Source organism: Thermobia domestica, chromosome 2, assembly GCF_964235325.1.
Source record: "Thermobia domestica chromosome 2, izTheDome1.hap1.1, whole genome shotgun sequence".
In the NCBI taxonomy this organism is placed as follows: Eukaryota; Metazoa; Arthropoda; class Insecta; order Zygentoma; family Lepismatidae; genus Thermobia; species Thermobia domestica.
Genome location: NC_137455.1, coordinates 47855910 through 47875193, shown reverse-complemented (window position 1 = coordinate 47875193; position 19284 = coordinate 47855910). Strand labels below are relative to the sequence as shown.

The 19284-nt window shown below is 35.1% G+C and overlaps 1 long non-coding RNA gene and 1 other non-coding gene across 2 annotated transcripts; both read left to right on the top strand.

Annotated features, from left to right (window-relative positions):
- Positions 1–879: 879 nt before the first annotated feature.
- On the top strand, positions 880–951 carry TRNAD-GUC (transfer RNA aspartic acid (anticodon GUC)). The gene has a single exon. It is a non-coding gene; the product is annotated as a tRNA-Asp (tRNA).
- A 9978-nt stretch (positions 952–10929) lies between these two features.
- On the top strand, positions 10930–18733 carry LOC145679673 (uncharacterized). Its single transcript, XR_014130499.1, has 3 exons — positions 10930–11068; positions 16344–16430; positions 17865–18733. It is a non-coding gene; the product is annotated as an uncharacterized LOC145679673 (long non-coding RNA).
- Positions 18734–19284: the final 551 nt, after the last annotated feature.

Here is a 19284-nt window from a genome sequence, read left to right as displayed (position 1 = left end):
GGATAAAAAAAAAGAAGAAAATGAGAACGGTGATGCCGATTTGGAGTTGGAAACTGAAGATTGCTAAATAAGTTTATTATATATTATTAGTAGTACAGGATACATTCCGGACACCCTGTATTATACTTGTTTCTACAATTAATACGTGCACAACGAAAATACGATTTTTTTGTGATATATGATAATTTTAGAAACGAAAATTTATAATTTTGTTCTCTGAGGTTGGCAACTCTGGCCAGACTTAAAATAATTTGCCAATTGCTAGTCTATTAACAAATCTTTAAAAAATAATATGATTGATTGAATGCCATAGGGCAGGTAGTATAGAGTTAGAAATTCACTTTTATAGGCTTTACATGAAGAAAACCAATTTATTACAACAATATATAACAAAGTGCATATAAGATAAACCATTACCAAAAGAGCTTATTAAATGAATGATATTTACAAGATAATTGAAGGGTTCACATTCTCGTCTTACATGTCAGGACTGTCTATGTGTATTTTTCACCAGAGTCACTAACAGAGCTCTATGCGAGCGTACTTACAGTGCCTTTACGTCCATTGCCATCAGTAACAGAACTACTCCTTCCCAATGTCACTTTTCTACGAAGCAAGAGTGGTAACTAGGAGGTTGATAGATTCTTCTGCACACCTAGACTGAATTGTCTACGGTTTTTATAATACTTTCATTTCACGGAACTGGAATTGTTTTTGTTTTCACTTTCCTAAATTCGTCCGCGTTACCTACAAACGTGCTGTTAGTTCTATTTAAAAATGTTTTCACTCTGCTATATTGTTCTAGAAACTTAGAGTTGATCCGTTAACTGTGTACTTCTATATTATTATTTTTAAACCTCAAAATGAGGAATGTCTTAATCCTCGGTAGTATAGTGGTTAGTATCCCCGCCTGTCACGCGGGAGACCGGGGTTCGATTCCCCGCCGGGGAGCCATAACAAATCTTTAAAAAATAATATGATTGATTGAATGCCATAGGGCAGGTAGTATAGAGTTAGAAATTCACTTTTATAGGCTTTACATGAAGAAAACCAATTTATTACAACAATATATAACAAAGTGCATATAAGATAAACCATTACCAAAAGAGCTTATTAAATGAATGATATTTACAAGATAATTGAAGGGTTCACATTCTCGTCTTACATGTCAGGACTGTCTATGTGTATTTTTCACCAGAGTCACTAACAGAGCTCTATGCGAGCGTACTTACAGTGCCTTTACGTCCATTGCCATCAGTAACAGAACTACTCCTTCCCAATGTCACTTTTCTACGAAGCAAGAGTGGTAACTAAGAGGTTGATAGATTCTTCTGCACACCTAGACTGAATTGTCTACGGTTTTTATAATACTTTCATTTCACGGAACTGGAATTGTTTTTGTTTTCACTTTCCTAAATTCGTCCGCGTTACCTACAAACGTGCTGTTAGTTCTATTTAAAAATGTTTTCACTCTGCTATATTGTTCTAGAAACTTAGAGTTGATCCGTTAACTGTGTACTTCTATATTATTATTTTTAAACCTCAAAATGAGGAATGTCTTACTATATATTAAAATGCTAGGTTTATATGTTTGTCCCCAATCCTTTTGACAACAAGATCTCGAAAACCATACTAGCAATTCACTTCCTTTCTGAATCTACTATCTTTTACTTGTGTGAGTAAGGAAACATGCACAGTGGGAAGGAGATTCATGGTCATAATAGAACGATGTGCTGAGTAGACAGCGCAGGTTCAGCTAGTCTATATATTAAAATGCTAGGTTTATATGTTTGTCTCCAATTCTTTCGACAATGAGATCTTCAAAATCACATGTGCTAGAAACGTGCTGTTGTGGCAGGTCGATTCCAAATTTTGTGTACATTGTCCAGTTCTAATTGAATATTTAAAAAAAAAAACATGACCATTATTTCTTTATTACATTTTTTAGGGTACACTGGAAGTGTTGAAATTTTTAAAAAGCATAATATCCTATGTTATATATTCCACCACAACAAAGTTGTAAACATGGGTTGCATATCTCGTAGACATTTGTTTCATGGTCAAATGATCATGAAAACCAAAGGATATGCATTTCTGCAGGCTAAGATGAATCTATGAATTTATTGTTTGGAGTGTTTTGCTCAATGAACACCATATATCACTGACATTATAATTAATATTGTATGTAATGTATTTGCTTATTACATACAGCATGCAAGAGGAAAGAAAACACTGATCATACATGAATTAGAAACTCCAAGTGGAAGTATGCTCAATCTTATCAACGGTGCGAGATATTGAAAAAATAATCGAAAAAGATCTTCCCTTTATGGTATCCCTTGCCGATTTTTATCAAGATGTCCTGCACTTGTGTCTGTAAAGGAACATGTACAGATGTTGTGAAGAATGACAAGGAGATTCATGCTCATATGTGAACGATGCGCTGTGTAGAGAGCACAGATTCAGCTAGTTTGAAGCTTAAAATATATAAAACGATAATCATGTCCGTTGTTATGTATGGTTACGAAACATGGTCGTTTACTCTGAGGGAAGAACGTAGACTGAAATTATTTGAAAACAAGATCATGAGACGAATATTCGGACCCAAGAGGAATGGGAATTAGGAATGGCGGAAACTTCATAACGAAGAACTGCATAATTTGTACCGTTTACCAAACATCGTAAGGGCCATCAAATATAGGAGGCTTAGTTGGGCAAGTCATGGCCAGAATGGAAGAAAAGTAGGAACGTTCTCAAAACTGAAAATCCAATAGGAAAATGATCTTAGGAAGGGATGGGAGGACAATATTAAAATAAAGATCTCACAGAAATAGGAGTACAGACTAGAGACAGGATCCAGATGGCTAAGGACAGAAATCAATGGAGAGCTTTTGTGAACGCGGCCGGGTTCCATAAGCCATAGTGACGTAGAATCAGTGATGAAATTTTTTCGGAAAATTTTCAGATTCATAAAAACATACTCCACTTAATCCTACATCGTTGTTTAGCCGTTATGTAAGGTGAAAAATTTTCTTCTATATTTTCCCGGAAAATTTTCCGTTCTTAATAAATATCAATGATCAAGTAACAGTTCCTCAGTATTCATAAAATTGATTGAAATCATGTATAGAAATGTTAAAAAGTGAAAGATCGTTTAAAGAATCTGAAAATTGTCATGGCTCAGACAATTTTCAGTAGCATGTAGGAACAAGTGAAACAATTTTTCATGAATTGAAGAATTGTCTGTTCTGTACAGTGATAAAAATTTTCCGGAAAATTTTGAAACGTAAAATTTTCCGATTCATAAAAAAAAAAAAACACTTATTCCTACATCGTTGTTTAGCCGTGATGTGAGGTGAAAAATTTTCTTCTATATTTTCCCGGAAAATTTTCCGTTCTTAATAAATATCAATGATCAAGTAACAGTTCCTCAGTATTCATAAAATTGATTGAAATCATGTATAGAAATGTTAAAAAGTGAAAAATCGTTTAAAGAATCTGAAAATTGTCATGGCTCAGACAATTTTCAGTAGCATGTAGGAACAAGTGAAACAATTTTTCATGAATTGAAGAATTGTCTGTTCTGTACAGTGATAAAAATTTTCCGATTCATAAAAACATACTCCATATATTCCTACATAGTTGTTTAGCCGTGATGTGAGGTGGAAAATTTTCTTCTATATTTTTCCGGAAAATTTTCCGTTCTTAACAAATATCCGTGATCAAGTCACAATTCCTCAGTATACATAAAATTGATTGAATTTATGTATAGAAATGTTAAAAAGTGAAAGATCGTTTAAAGAATCTGAAAATTTTCATGGCTCAAACAATTCTCAGTACTATGTAGGAATAAGTGAAACAATTTTTCATGAATCGATGAATTGTCTGTCCTGTACAGTGATGAAAATTTTCCGGAAAATTTTGAAACGGAAAATTTTCCGATTCATAAAGACATGCTTCATGTATTCCCACATCGTTGTTTAGCCGTGATGTGAGGTGGAAATTTTTCTTCTATATTTCTCGGGAAAATTTTCCGTTCTTAACAAATATCAGTGATCAAGTAACAGTTCCTCAGTATTCATAAAATTGATTGAAATAATGTATAAAAATGTCAAAAAGTGAAAGATCGTTTAAAGAATCTGAAAATTTTCATAGCTCAGACAATTTTCAGTACTATGTAGGAACAAGTGAAACAATGTTTCATAAATCGAAATATTTTGTGTCTTGTATGGAAAAATTGAAGAACTTTTTATGAGTCGGAAAATTTTCATCATTTTGAAGCAAAAAGTAAAAGAACTTTTTCTGAATCGGAAAGTTTTATTGCTCTGTAGAAACAAATGTAAGGAATTTTCATGAATCGGAAAATTTTTATCACGGTGTAGAAACAAGTGAAAACGGTTTTCATAATCCGGACAGTTTTGGATATTATGTATAGTGATGTTAGGTGGAAAATTTTCCACTATATTTAACTGCACATTGAGATATACAATTCCTATAGAGAAAAATTAGACAGCAACAAATTATAATTTTCTAACTAGATTTCGGAAACCATAAAATTTTCTAATATTTCAAGTTGGGAAGTAAAAATTTATATAGTGTTTTTTTTTTCTCTCTCTATTATATCTACTTATTTATAAATGTTGCAGAATGTAAATCTATAAAAGTAGTAAAGCTATGAGAAAACCGTCTTATGCGTATTAAACTGACGAAATCTAATATTGTAAGATCAAAGGTGGATTCTGAGGGAAGAACGCATTGAAGTTTTTAAAACATTCTTGAAATGAAGAATTGTTAGATTTTCACTTCATGAAACTTTTTAAGATAATATTTATTACCAATAAATTTTACAGCTAAACAACGATGTAGAAATAAGTAGAGTATGTTTTTATAAATCGGAAAGCATTCATGACTTTTAATAAATTAAAATTTTAAATAATAGAATGGGATATTTGTACTCTACGAACTCATGTTCTCTGAACTTTGCATACACACACACACACACACACACACACAGAGAGAGAGAGAGAGAGAGAGAGAGAGAGAGAGAGAGAGAGGAGTTGAATTGAATTGATTTTGAGTTTAACGTCCCTTTCAGCAGCGAGACTATATAAGACGGGAACAAATGATTAACGTGAAATCCGAACTACATGAGCTCCCGCTGGGAATCGAAGCCAGGTCTTCCATGCCAAAGGTGCGTATGCTAATTGCTTAGCAACAGAGCTCGCAGATGAAGAGAGATAGAGAGAAACACTGTGTAAAATTTACTTCCCAACTTGAAATATTAGAAAATTTTACGGTTCCCGAAAGCTAATTGGAAAATTATAATTTGTTGTTGACTAACTTTCCTCTACAGAAATTCAATTTTGTAGCTGAATGTGCAGTTAAATATAGTGGAAAATTTTCCACATAACACCACTATAGATAATATCCAAAATTGTCCGGCTTATGGAAAGTTTTTCCCACTTGTTTCTACATCGTGATGAAAATTTTCCGATCTACGAAAATTCCTTTCACTTGTTTCTACAGAGCAATAAAACTTCCCGATTCACAAAAAGTTGTTTTACTTTTTGCTTCAAAATGATGAAAATTTTCCGACTCATAAAAAGTTGTTCAATTTTTCCATATAAGAGAAAATATTTCGATTCATGAAAAATGGTTTAACTTGTTCCTACATAGTACTGAAAATTGTGTGAGCCATGAAAATTTTCAAATTCTTTAAACGATCTTTCACATTTTTACATTTCTGTACACGAATTCAGCCAATTTTATGGTTGCTGAGGAATTGTTACTTGATTACTGATATTTATTTAGAACGGAAAATTTTCCGGAAAAATATAGCGGAAAATTTTCCACCTCACATCACTACGTAGAACTTTGATCATATCAAATTAAGACTGTTATTATCAGGTGAATAATGGTGATAAGAACCTTGAGTATTATCAAAAAAGAAAATTATTCTTAAAAAATATATTTCTGACGTAGAAATTTTAACTGAATAAAAGATTACAGAGGTTCTTCTAAAATCTTTGTATTGGAGCGCATAAATAGGGATGCGCACGAGACAAGATTTGTGGCTGTCTCGTCTCGAAAATGTGCTGTAAAAGTGATGTTTCGACTCGAAAAATGTATATTTTTCTATTGGAAGAGCTGTGTCTCGACTCGAATTTGTCAGGAAAATCCTGTCTCGACTCGTCTCGTGCACATCCCTACGCATAGAGAAGATGCTCATTTTAAAAAAGAGCATATATCTGAGAAAGAAATTGTACTTCAAAGAGAATGAATTAAATTTAACTTTTAAATGCTTGATGAATGAAGCAAATGAAAACAAGTGGCATGAAAGGTAAAGAAATTTCTCGTGTCATCTCCGAAGCGAGTCGAGAACTGTATGTTCAAGTAAGAGATGAGACGAGAAGTATGTGTTCAATTTAGTAAAACGAGACGAGAGACATGACAACTCTCTTCAAATTTTGGAGAAGAGATATTTATCGAGTCTTCTGGGTAAGTCTAAGAGCTCAGTATTACTTGATTCATAGTAAAATTTCATATGTAAAATTATTAGGGCTACAGTGGTTATACGAACACAATGAAGTGTATTTATCAACATTTAAAGATACGCAAGTCATTACATAATACACTTCAATAATAAAATGGTTTAAATGTTGATATATTACACTCTTCGTGGACCTCTCGTGACACGGGAATCGCGGTGGCTCAGTAGTAGAGCACTCACCTCTGGTGCGTGGGGTCCTTGGTTTGATCTCAGCACGCGTCAAGTGAGCCTTGTGGTGGAAAAACACCGTGTGCGTGGGTCTTCTCGGAGGGTGCGAATTCGTCGTGTTCTAAGGGAACAGCTCCTTGATACCTGTACTGCGGGATGGAGACAAGCTGGTGGCGGCTTAATTATGCTCTGGGGAACATTCACGTGAGCATTCATGTGTCTAGTGTAGCTTGATCAAGCACCAGGGCGGCCGAGGAGTATCGCACACTACTTGCAGACTATGTACAGCCCTTCATGACGACCACGTTTCCCAACGGCAGTGGCATTTTTCGACAAGATAATTCACCATGTCACAAGGCCAGGAGTGTAATACAGTGGTCCGAAGAAAACAGGGGTGAGTTCCAATTGATGTGCTGCCCCCCCCCCCCAACTCGCCGGATCTGAACCCAATCGAACACATCTAGGATGTAATTGAACGTGACGTCAGAGCGCATCGCCCTCTTCCACGGAATTTATAGGAATTAAGTGATCTGTGTGTGCACATGTGGTACCGGTACCAACTCTCTCCAGCGACCTATCAAGTGCCATTGTGTCCATACCAAGACGCTTCGCCGTTGTTGTCCGTGCCAAAGATGGACATATTGACAGTTAGGTAAGTAGTCATAATGTTCTGGCTGATGTGTACGTATATTTTAACTCGTATATTTTGTCTCGACTCGAATTCGCGAATTCGAGTCGAGTCAAGACAGAAACATATTTTCGAGTCGGGACAACATTTTCTCGCGACGAGTCGAGACAGGTTTAAATCTCGACTCGACTCCTGCGCATCCCTTTGAGTAAGATACTATAAAAGAATTACATTACTGTATTATAGTATATATACAAAAATCAAACCTGTCATGAAACGATATGAGATTGAATGTTTGAACACTTCCCTTCTTGAAATTCTGCGAATGCTACTGACTTCAAACATATCACTAGTTCACCCTTTAACCCTTTTCCGACCGAATCATATTTTTCTTATTATAATTAGATATGACAGTAAATTATAGTAAATTGAAAGGACATTAGATTATAAAATAAATTTTGCTTCTACTGTTGCCGAACAATGCTGAGGGGAAAGGGGACTCAGGAGTCCCGTCAGGCGGATAGGCTTCGAGATTATAATGCCCACAGGAGAAATGTATGAGCAAAGAAACAGTAGGTTACATATTAATTCCTGTAATTAATTTGGAACCTACTGAGAATTGTGTTATTTTATTCACCCATCCGATAACTTATTAATAGGTGGAGAATTTATTCCAAATGTGTTAAGTGGGGGGGGGGGGTTTCTTCCGTCCTCTCGGGAGTTGCACCCTGAATTTGTTGTACAAATGAATGAATAAATTAGTACCTAAGTAACCACAAATCAATTCACTGACCCTGTTAACCACATAAATTATTGAAGGTTGTTTCAAAGAAAATATAGGTTCGTTATTCATATAATATTTGCTGCTGTTGCTTCTATTATGATAAACAAATATTGCTTCTGTCTTAGTACATTGTGAATGTTCAATCATATACAGTGATCGCCAGTTGAATTAGAGACAGCAGGACAGTTGCGGAAACCGCTCTGCAGAGGCTCCATCAGTCTGTAGAGTCATGTGAATGAAACGCATCGCGCGTATACTGTTGCCGTGTGCTTCCTCTCTCGGTATCCGTGTCAGTGCAGTGTGTAATAATTAAGACGAAGGACCCGATTACATTTCATGGTGGTCAAATCGTAGGGGCTAGACGACCGGGTGACTAGATTTCGGAAGTGGCTGCGGCACTCGGATTTTCAAAGGCAACTGTATCAAGGGTGTATCGTGAGTACTTGGCTTCCTGTAAAACCACACCCGCACATGCAAATTATCGCGGTCAAGGGCGTATCGACGACAGGGATAGGCGCTGACTAGCCTGCATCGTAACAGCCAATAGACGGGCCACAGTGCTTCAAATCGCAGAGAGGATCAATACAGGACAACAACACCGTGTTAGCAACAACATAATCAACAACCCCATATTCGCCATGGGGTACAGAAGCCACCAGCCCACACGAGTACCCTTTCTAACTGCACAACACAGGAAACAATGTATATCATGGGCAAAGGAACACTGCCACCCGACCTGGAAATGTGGAAAAAGCTTGCCTGGACATATGAGTCACGTTTCACATTGGTACATGCCGATGGACGGTACGGGTGCGTCGCCAACCGCGCAGGTCAATGAATCCATCGTGCCAGCAGGAAACTGTGCAGGCTGGTGGTGATGGTATTCTCATCTGGGGCATATTTACGTGGACTGAAATGGGTCCGCTGACACGTGTGACACGGTCCCACACAGGTGAACGCTACCGCGATCTTGTGGATTGCGATGTCCTGTCATTTGCTCGGCTGCAACATCTGGACGGTGACCTTTGCTTCCAGCGGGACAATGCGCCGGCCCACCGCTCTACGATGGCAGCAGACTGGTTTGATGAGCACTCCTCTGATCTGACAATACTTCTATGGCCACAAGGTCACCGGAGCTCAATCCCATCGAACACATTAGGGACACCATGGAACTACTCTTTCGGGCTGTGAACCCTCTTCCGACCAACCTACGGGTTTTGTGGGAGACTTTGCAGCAGGTATGGATTAAGACACCACAACAACACTTCAGGCGCCTAATGGAGTCCATGCGCAGTAATAGAGCGCAGTAGCGCAGTAACAGAGTGCTGAATTCACAATCAAAAGCAGGCGTTATGGTCGGGAAACACATTCTTCTGATATAAAACTCGAAGAGAAGATGCTTCTATCTTCTAATCCTAAATGTGGAAGTTAGAATGCTTAAATAAGTATCTTGAAACATAAGAAAAAAGAAAGAAATTACATTATTATATTTATTATATCAGTAATTTTAATCATATTTGCGACTCATTAGGATGTTTTAAAGGTCTAAATTTTAAATCTCCCCGTTTTTTTTCTGTCTTTAAAGCGACTATTCTCATTCCTATAGTTGTTCAGTGACGTAATATTTCTTTCTTTTTCTTCTCTTTACATCATCTCCGGATATCAATGTTCTGACAAATAGGCTGCAGAGGCAATTTTCAAAAATAAGATGATCCACAGTATTACTGATACCTGTTACGGAGATTAACTTAATACACCAAACAACGAATCGAGAAAACTGGGAATCCACATTACACTGATGCTGAAAAATCTGACCCTGAATGTCATATAGTCATAGACCCATTCTTTAATTCTTTAGTAAGCATATGATAACTACTGTCACATATTACTGTGCAAACTGTCTTAGATTTGAGTATATCATGGTCGGATACTCTGTAGGCGAGATGGAAACGTATTTTTGTCCACGATGATATATAAACCGGATAACAGTGCTACCGTAATAGCTTTGTGCCAATTGAGTTTGTTATATTAATTCTTGGTTATGGGATCAGATACTTAACATCTCTATGAAGTACAATTTTTGTTAATATCGATATAGCCCTAGTAATGATACGTTCCAGATTATTATAAAAATGTTGGATCTACTATCGAGGTATACCTAGTAATTTTAAGAGTCCATGAAGAATCAAAATAAATCAATAACTAAGAGAGAGAGAGAGAAAATATTCTTTCATACCCACACAGGTGCACAAATGAACAAAATCGTAAGTGATTAAAAAACAGTTGAAAATTATTTGATATGTGGAAACTAATACTTGAAAATTAAAAAAAACTAAAAAAAAAAAAACCGGAAAAGAATGGGTTGAACTGAACAGTATATCAAATGCAAAACAGGGACCATTCTTAAAAAAAAAAAAAGTTTGGCTTATCAAAATGTTCCAGATGTCTTAAATACTCTTCTAGAAAATGAGGACGAGATTAGAAAATAGCGTTAATAAAGGCGAAATATGCAACGAAAGACATCCAAGTTATTAATGCATCAAGCTGAAGAAAATATTTATTCCAGAAGGTTTGGCTATAAATATTAGACGCAGTGCGTGGAAAATTGGCTTCAAGTGAATTTCGTGTTGTTGACAAACTTAACGAAACCCACTGACACACATGACCTAACATAAGCCGAGAAAATTAATAGTTGCGATACCTTTGTAATATGTAGGTGTGGCATATTGTTCTTCAACTTCCGTTCTATTTATTCTGTGTTTGTTGTTCCTCCTGCTGAACACTTCAATGTCACTTGATTGAAACGTATGGCCTTGTTGTTTTCTCTCTTAGAATATCACAGTCAGCTTCTTGGCGCACAAGGAAAATGATTCGTGCTGCTACAATCCTTCTTTTCACAACTATTTCCCTGCCACTGGTACTTCTGGCACCTCAAGAGGTAGGTAATAATATTAACAACTACGTTTATTCATGCTTTTATTGAGTATCAAAAATTTACAGTCAATATGCCCTTCCTTGATAGACTACCCGTAGTGCTTTAGGGATTAGCGGGTTAGTCTAATGTTCAGGATGAAAAGATAATTAATCCATGGAATATAACCCTAAAATGAAATTAATGTCTTTCTACTTGACAAATTCAAAAACTGAAATATGTTCTATTTTCAAATATTCATTCATCTTAAAAATACTTCATTTAGTTTGAGGGAAAATGCAATATTTAAGCCTAGGCTTATTAAAGTTTAACTTGTTAAGAAGTTTGGTTTTATCAAAGATCAAACCAAACAGCTTCACGTGGTGTACACTGTGAGACTGCTACTTGTTCTGTTTACATGAACTACATTATGTATACAGAGAAATGCGGTTATTTTAATCTAAATCAGGAAACTTTATGCAGCATGGACTCAGAATTATTAGGAAAATATTTACACTCATGTTTCTCTTAAGGTTTTTTGATGTGTATGTTCCTGTTTGGCCGATTCTTGCTGCCCCGAACCCCTGAAGCTACAGGATTATCTCATACCTGGTTATCGGCCATGTTCGGTGAAACAGGAATTCCTGTTTGACCGAACCTCTTTCACCGATAGTTAGTTGAAGGGAAATTATACTCAGAAAGGGATTTTTCCGAACTAAGTTTCCATTTTCTTGTAGTTTGATTTGTATGGTGCTACCAATTTTTATGGAGGATTGTGCTGATTGGAACCAGACATTCGACTTAGGTATTAATATGTTTTTTTTCCAACAAAATTTCCAAATTAAAGACTAACTTCTGATTGACATCTCTCGTTAACTTTAGAGAATCCAATTACAATTTTAACATTTTATTTTAATCATTTCAGCAATCAAAAAAATTTCTTTGAATAAGATCGTAGAATTAAGAGTGTTATAACTGACAAACAAACAAAGATGAGAGAATTTCATACAGAAATTCCAAAATGTAGCAATTCTTTGCCTGTGGCGAAGACGGTTAGAGATGAGAAGGAAGCCATAATGCCTTTGTTATTCGGTATAATTTCGGCATTTCCTTGATAAGATAAACGGATTATTGGGTGAAAAATTCTTATGATTGTTTCCGGTCACTATTATTGTCTACAGGACGACACAGATTTTTCGTGACGAGACAATGCTCTTCCAGTAGATATAGATACACTTTTCAAGACGAGGCAGCACTTTCAGGACATTTTTCGGAGACGAAACATTCTAAATTTTTATTTGTGGGAATACTATCTGCTATGGGAGGTTCCGATTAATCTAATACACCACACCACATATTAGCAATCTTCATGAAGATAACTTGTCAATTCAATCTAAAAATATTGAGACTCCTCTTGGCTATATGGTTAAAGTACGTGTCTTTGGTGCAGGAGAACCGGGTTCGGATCCCACATTAAGCTGTAGATCCACGTTTCGCATAGCCTTGCTGCTGAAAGGGGTGTTAAACTCAACTTAACCAAAGAGGGGGCACGATGGATCAGTGGTAGAGCGTTTACTTCTAGTTCCTGGTTTCCCTGGTTTGATCCCCAGTCAGGTAGGATTGTGGTGGACAACATTGTGTCTGTGGGTTTTCTCGGAGTACTCCCGCTTCCTTCCACTTTCTCATTCCACCTAACTTGTCTTCATCATCGTCTCCCTTAGCCTAAAGAGGATATGGATGTTGGACTTGTTATTCTTATACAAGTTATTAAATAATAAGATTGACTGTATGGAGTTGGTCTCGAAAATATTACGGATTCCCACTTGCAAAACCAGAGTAGAAAATACAGGGACATTCTATTGTGCAAAAGCCAGGAGCAATATATTATATAAATCCCCTATGTGGAGGCTGTGTAAATTATACAATGATATTGTAAATAAGCTTGATAAAGTGGATGTATTTAGTCTTTCAGAAAACAGGTTCAGATCATATGTGAAACAAAAAATTTTCTGTAGAAATAATTAAGAAATTTATATATGTAACATTTGCTGTATGTACACAACACTGTAATTGGGTATTAAGCCTGTTGTGTTGCATATTAAATAAATAAATAAATAAATATTTGTGGGACGTTAAACTGCAATATTTCAACTAACAATCTAAACATTACATATAATAATGGATAATCATATACAGTCACATAAGGTAAATAAAATTAGTTGTGCGTTCTGAAAAGAAGCCTTGATTATTACACTAGTCGAAAGACTGCTCTCTGAACCGAAAAACGAAGGTTTGTTCTCTATAAGCTTACTAGATGTAATTTGTGAGATTTAAGTTGGCAAACAAAATCAAATCCAAAGAATGAAAAACACTGTATAATCTAAGTTATTAAAAAAAAATAAAAAAACTATGACCACAGTAGAAAATATGTGCACTCATAACTAAAAGCGACTTTTAATTTAGCAAATAAATTCAACCTCAAGACAAAAATGTGCATATATGCAGATTAAGTTTATTATTATTATTATTTAAAGTAATGTTTATATATGCAGACCGCTGACAAAAGTATTGTATATACTATGATCTACGTGCTACTTATTTGTGACTACTGTTGTGTTTTTGATTAACGTATTAGAAAATATTTTTTGTTACTTCCACCTATTTTAGTTGCGTGCTATATATTTGTCGCAATACTTGTCGTTTTTCATTACACATTACTTGCAAAAAAAGATTACAATATTATTGCAGTAGGCTGCTACATGTCATATTGAGAGCTCTGTGGTTCCTGTCAGACTAAACCATCTTCTATATTTCTGTACTAAAGGCAAACTTTAGTTTGATTTTTTATTACTGTCAGACTGAACCTTCTCCATTCATCCTTTTTAAACATTTATTTTATCATGAACAAAAATGCTATGTTACATGAAACTTGGACAAATAAAAAAATAATACTATCTTAATAATAAAACGTTACAACTATCTTCTTTCAAGTTTATCAGGGGTGCCAGCGCAGTGTAAACTTTACCTTATTTTTCTCAATTTTTTGGTTCACTCTGGTCCTATAGATTCCGTGCATTTTTGCATGGTGCAATTTCACACGGTGCCCATTATCGAGCAATTTCGCACTTCCCTGCTTATTGAATTAATCATTCAGCAGATGTACATTTTCACACGGTTCACCTGTTAATCAGTGATTCATCCTTACACCGCTTTTACTATAGGGAGAGGGTTTATAGAGAACAAATGTGATCTGAGTAAGAATAGAAACGGAGCAAAGTGCTACATCCATCTTGACGAACGACTGCAATAAGTCCTGGAGAAGCTAGGAAATGGCAGGGACCTTAAAAAATACTTGAGAACCTTGAGCTATCTGAGCTATGAATTGTGCAAAATGGATTGACAAAGTACAGAAATATGAAGATTCCACCTTAACGACCTGCTGTACGCTCGAAAAATAACATGATGATAATGTTCTTAGAACCGCCTTGGAGTATGGAGCTAATATTGTGTTTCACAAATCACAACGTTGTCCTGTGCTCTTGGGCGGGCACATTTTTTTTTTTTTTTCGATTTTTGAACTTTCTAACTGAATTCTCTCATATGCTGCTTATTGATTTTTTAAAATTTATTTTAATTTGCGATTGTTCTATCTTCTGTTCCTAATTATTTTAATTTTTGATTATTCTTTTTCTGTTCTTATTTATTTTCATTTGCTATTATTTTTGCCTTTATATATTTCAATTTGCAATAGTTTTTGCTCTTATTTTCTTTTATTTATTTCAATTTCCCATTGTTTATGTTACTATTTTTCTCTTCTTCTTTACTATAACATTTGTTTGTTCATTTTTTGTTCTGTGTCTTCTTCTTAGTTATTTTAATTTTAGGTTATTTACTTTATTATTCCTTTTGTAAAAGTAAAACATTTTCTAAACTCTCCTGCTCTAGTATTAGTTGTATTGTTTGTATTTATTTTGTTTCCTCTTTTTCTCTTCTCACTTAGTTCACATTTGTTCTTTGTCCTCCCTCCCCCTATTGTGAAAGCGGTTTTAGGATGAATCACGTAATTGACAGTTGGACTATGTGAAAATGCACGACACTTGCAGAATGATTAATCCGATAAACAGTACCGTGCGAAATTGCTCAATAATGAGCACCATCTGAAATTGCACTGTGCGAAAATGCACGACACCGTCCTATACCATCCACCGAAAATAGTGCCAGAAATACGTCATGTTTGACTTATTCATTGTGCCATGAAGGCGCAAGAGATTTTCCAAAGGGTGTAAGGGATATTTTATTAAATAAGGGTGTATTTAAATGAGCACGTGTTCTTCGAGTGACAACCACGAATTTTTTACTTTCTCAAATAGAATATCTCAAGATATCTCAAATAGGATAATAATGGCGGACGGTCAAATAACACCGTATGCGTGGTTACATAATTCTAAAGGCAGCAGTACACGAGTTACAAGCATTCAAAGGATTTTCTTTTGTCAGGAAGAAATGACTCGTGAAGATGATGCACTGGTTAAACACACAATAAAGGATACAAGTTTCCTTAATTAAAGAGTTCAAATGCTTGTATATAGACAAAATGTCGCAAGTGCTACACATCTGTTCTAATCAATGTCATAACAATAATTAAAATTGTATGTTTATTTGTGGTAGTGTATCTATGTGTACCGTTAAATGTTTAAGCATGTTGAAGTATTTTTATTCCCTACACAAAAATGAATTGAAACATATTATAACGCATACATATATCATAATCAAAAAAGACAGAGCGACAAAAAGCAAAAAGTGATACCATAATTTCATTGACATTACGATCGATATGGTAGAAATCAGTGGCGTATTTACGATTTTGTTTCGGGGAGGGCTTTGCTAACTTTCGGGGGGGGAGGGGCTTTGCCTGAAAATGTGAAAATTCTGCAAGATATTTCATATACTTTACTATAGTAAGTAAGATTTCGGGGGGGGCTTAAGCCCGGAAGCCCCCCCTAAATACGCCACTGGTAGAAATCGATTACTACACTTTTTGATTACTTTTGATTACAACTTCTGCTTGATTTTTTAACGTATTTTTGTAAAAATGGGTACCCTATAATGTTACTGGTCAATAATTGCACTTTTCATATTCATTTATTATGGTTACATGATATCAGATGTGTTACAATTTAGAAAAAGCTGGAATAAGTAGAAGAATTAAATACTAAAACTTTTTAAACTAATAAAATATCTTTAATTGGTGATAACCACAAATGTCGTTGTTCTACATCGAAAACTTCTTCATTATTTACAGCCTGCGTCTCGAATATTCTTCAACTTACCTTTTAGTCTCGGGGCGGCTCCAGCAACGAACCCAGGAAATCCTAATGCAACATCATCTGTAAGTTATAGTCCACTTCGATAATAAAAACTAAAATAAATATTACGGATAAAAATATTTCACGATAGGTGAATTAGCTTAGGGAATTTCAGTTTGCACTTAATAGAGTACTATTATAATGTTACAAATTAATATATTAAGTTCAGGACTGTACCCAAAAAGTTCAATCTCTTGAATATTATAATTTTCTTATATACAGTTATTGACAAAAGTAAATAATGTGTTACACATGTAACTTGTATATAAAATATACGATTTTTCTTTCATTAATGACTGTACAATACAAATATCCTTTTCTCTTAATGATTATTTGTGCTTATTTGACTTATTTAATAACAATAAAAAGATAGAAAAATTACTTCACCTTGACATTATTAAGATTTCCCTTGTGGTTCGGCAGCATCATTTCAGACTTTACTAGGAACAGGGAGTTAATGATCCACCGACATTGACAGAGACACGGGAGACAATCAGAAATACAAGCAATATAAAACTATAAGGTTAGCGTGCTGGTCTTGGACGCATTAAACCCGGGTTCGATTTTCGGCATAGCAGATATGGTTTGAATCCCACATTAGGCTGTAGCTCCATGTCTCATATAGCCCCGCTGTTGAAAGAGACGATAAACTCCAAATCAACCATCCAATCAACTAATGAGAAATTTATTCAACGAGAATGATTTACTTAAATTGTTTATACATACTAGAAATGCCTTAGGAATATTAAAACGTTACGAAAACATTTTACTTAGTGTGTGACAAATAAGACTCGCATCTGAACCTTATAATTAATATGTAAGATTTATATTAGGGTAATCTTTCTTGTCGCTCATTTTATGGAACCATTAGTAATGCTTAACAGATTAAGTTGCCTCAGAGATAACATTGTAATTTTCTTTGTTTTCCCTATGCAAACTTAACGTACTAAGAAAAATGAAGGGAAGGCTCAGAGAGACCACAGTATCTAACCAAGATATTTGATAAGCTTAACCTCGCAACAGTAAGTTTGGTATGATTCTAGTGGAATCTATCTGTACTTTTGTCAAAGAAGCTACATTATGTTTCCTAGACTGTTAGAATATTCATTTTTGTACACACAGTAGCACATACAGAAAAGTTTCAGAAATATGATGTCAACAGGAACTACATATATTCGATATTTCAGTATTAATTAATTACAATAATAATCTATATCTTACATTACCTTAGCTAATTGAGGATATGAAGATACATTTTATATATAACAACACAAAAGATTATGAAAATTATGCAAACTCTATTAAACAGACTAATTACTTCATAATGTACACATGAAAACAATTATAACAGACAGTTTGTTTCGTTTCATTCGAAAATGTTAAATCGGGGATTATTAATTAATGAGCTATACATTTATCTTAAATAGCAAATGTTGATTCTTTTTTCCTTCTTTCAGATCACAGTTGGCGTGGTGCCTCTTGGGCAGGTGCTATACGGTTGGATTACAGGAACAAACCCATATATTATAGGTTGACCAAATAGAAAAGAAAAGATGTTTTTCCATGACTTCAAAAGTATTTATCATTGGAATGTATTAAGCATTATAAATCAAAATAAACTTTAGACATTTCTTATTTTGAATTTGGCTAACCTTATGAAAATTGAACTTTAGGAGATAATCGAGAAGAAAAAAATGACGCTTTGGTGTGAAACCCAAACGACAATGGATGTAAACAAAAGCTCGTGCAGTTTTACTTTACGGATCCATGGTATAAGTAGTAATAGGAGTAGGAGTAGGGGCAGGGGCGTAGCCAAGGGGGGCATCGGGGCCAGGCCCCCCAAATGATTTCCTGCTCCCCCAAATGACCAGCTTTTAAAACATCATAGTAAAATTATCTCACTTCATTCATTTAAAAGTAGCAAAGTTTATTGACAATTAATAATTCACGGTAAAATAGTATGGAGAAATATTGTTTTTCTCTTTACCGATCGAAAAATAGTATGGTATATCTTCCTTATACCGCTCGAAAAATAGGATACTTTTTTGTGACAGCAGAGTACACAATTTACTGCGATTTATATTGGACAGTTTGAAGACAAACGATTTAACAAGGTACTATCAATACAGCCATAAAACGAAAGTACTAAAGTGATTTGTAAGTACAGTATATTTTTATATGCTTTAACAAGTGTTTTAAAAGACATAGAGGATGGAAAATTTGGTGAGAAACAATGTTTTTATTCAGTTTGGATTTCATTCGCTCTCTCTTTTATTTCTACTCAGTGTAATAAAATAATTATGTTTTTTTAGTCACGAATAATAAATAAATATTTTTGTCAGGAAACCCTAAAGAAATTAAGTGAAATTTCAAAGAAAATCAATCTTGTATATATAGGTTCTGTATGCAAGGTCTTAAATTTAAATATAAAGGTAACCAAGAAAAGTTTTGCTTTTTCACCCATCACCTTCGAACATCGATATGTCACCTAACCTGGAAGATCAAAAATAGTCCCCATCAGCATCGACGACCTTCTGGAAACGTTCTGAAAGGCCATGGAATCCATCGCGGTAGAACTTGGTGGGCCATGAAACGAAGAAGATATCAGGTGCATTTTGGACTTTTACTAGGGATTTGAACTGGCGTCCTCTAAGGTGATTATCCAAAGAATAGACAGGTGATAATCGAACGGTGCAATACCCGGGAAATATAGTGGTTGCAATTTTGTTTCCCATCCAAGGCGGAGAATGGTGTCCTGAGTCATCCTAGCCATGTGGGACTTAGCACTGTCCCGTAAACGAGGACCCATTTGCAATTCAGAAGTGATAGCTCCAGAGTTTTGAGTTTTTCTTGAGCACAGCTCACTGCTGAGACTAC